Below are 1,861 nucleotides of genomic sequence, written 5' to 3'. Positions count from 1 at the left end.
TCTGGCTTATGGTGGTGCATGGGATTGAACCTAGGCCTTTGGAACCTCAGGCACGAGAGACTCTTTGCATAACTATTATGTTATCTACCCTCTGCCCCAATTTGGCTTCTTTCCTCCTTCTAGTAACTCATTCTATTTTATAAATATTGTGGTTTGGTTTTGTCTTCTTGGGTTTTAAGATGAACAACTGCAGTTACTGTCCTCCACCCCTCACCAGGGCCTTGCACAGGCATGATTTCAGCACTCCTGGGGTCACCACCCCATCCTTTTCATGTCCACAGGGAGGGGTAGAGACAATGGCATTGGAGCTCCCCCAGGTGCTGTGACACTTCTATGTGGTGCTGTGGCTCAAACCCTGGCCAAGCATATGACAATACACAGGCTCTGTGAGTGAGTTATCCTTTGGCTCCTGCTTTCATGTTAGTCAGAAAAATCACTTTGAGACTTTACCACATCCCAACCATACCAAAAAAAAAAAAAAAAAAAAAAAAACCTGTTGCACATGCAGCAGCTGAGAGTTGAAGCTGAAATGTTGAAACCTCTAGTTAGTTAGAAGGACACGATGGAGGGAGAGGGGGAGGGACAAGGGAGGGGGAGGAGGAGAGGGAGGAGGAGGAGAGGGAGGGGGAGGAAGAGAGGGAGAAGGAGAAGGAGGTAGAGGAGGATGAAGCAGAAGAGGAGGAGGTGGAGTGTCGACCAGGATCTCTCAAGGGATCCAGTTTTCTCCAAGTCCATCCACGAAGCAGTCTTAGGCGGGCTCTTCAGTGAAAACCCTGGCCAGAGAACAAACATTTCTTCCATGCGAATGTGTTCTGGAGAGGACACAGGGGAGAAAGTCTGGTGACTCAAAGGCAAGAAACCTGGGAAATAGAATTAAAGGGAAGGCATGTCACTGGTATGTGACAATTTTGGAACACAGAGGTACTGGGGGAGTGAGCCCCCCCCCAGCAGAATGGAGACGGGACAGCAGTCAAATGCAGGGCACCCCTTCTAGCTGGTCCTGGTGTGCAAATGGGGAGACGGGGGGCGGGGGGGGGGGCAGTGGCTGCTGGCAGCAGCAATAGTGGGAGCCCACAGTGAAAGGGTTAAGGGCCATCTATAGTGACCCCTGCAGAGGGAGTGGTGTCCAACAGCACCCCCATGGAAGCTTCCAGCACAGATGACAGCAGTGAGGGCTTCAGGAGTTCGGGGTGGTGCTGGACTCTGGATGCACAGCCGGCCGACCCACAGGGTGGCCACAGGGGAAGTGGTGGCGAACTCTGACGGAGGCCTCCACTAGCAAGGCCTGTTCTGGAAAATGACCCTTTCAAGAGAAACTTGGATCTCATCCCTAAGGTGAATGAAACCATTTTGCAGAAACTATTTACTTTTTCAAAGTTATTCAAGATATTGGTTCAGCCTCTTGGGAAACAGTATGAAGAGCCCTTAAGAAAAATGGGACTGCCTTATGACCTGGTAAAGCCACTTCCAGGCATATATCCAGAGGACACAAACACACTCATTTGAAGGGATATAGATTAGGAAATGGCGGTCTTCCGTTTAGGCAGTGGTGGGAAGATGCTGGAAAGGTCACTGCCAACCCCAACCTCCCTCTCCCCCCTTTAGCCCGGGAGAGAAGAACCATCTCAGACCCTTGAGGAGTCTCGAAGCTGGGTTCTGAAGCGGGTCTACTCAGCGTCTAGCCTCACAGCCTGGAAGTCTGAGAATTCTGGGACATGGCAGGCAGTTAGCTGGCACTGAAGACATCGGCTTCCATGCCTGGTGTCCCTCCCAAAGTGTTGCTGGGTAACTGGGGTGCTCCAGCAGGAAGGGGCAGGATAGGTGATCCCCCAGCTCTACAGCCTGAATATGCCAGGAGCCG

This window comes from Erinaceus europaeus, chromosome 4 (assembly GCF_950295315.1).
Source record: "Erinaceus europaeus chromosome 4, mEriEur2.1, whole genome shotgun sequence".
NCBI classification, from domain to species: domain Eukaryota; kingdom Metazoa; phylum Chordata; class Mammalia; order Eulipotyphla; family Erinaceidae; genus Erinaceus; species Erinaceus europaeus.
This window is presented reverse-complemented; position numbering follows the sequence as displayed.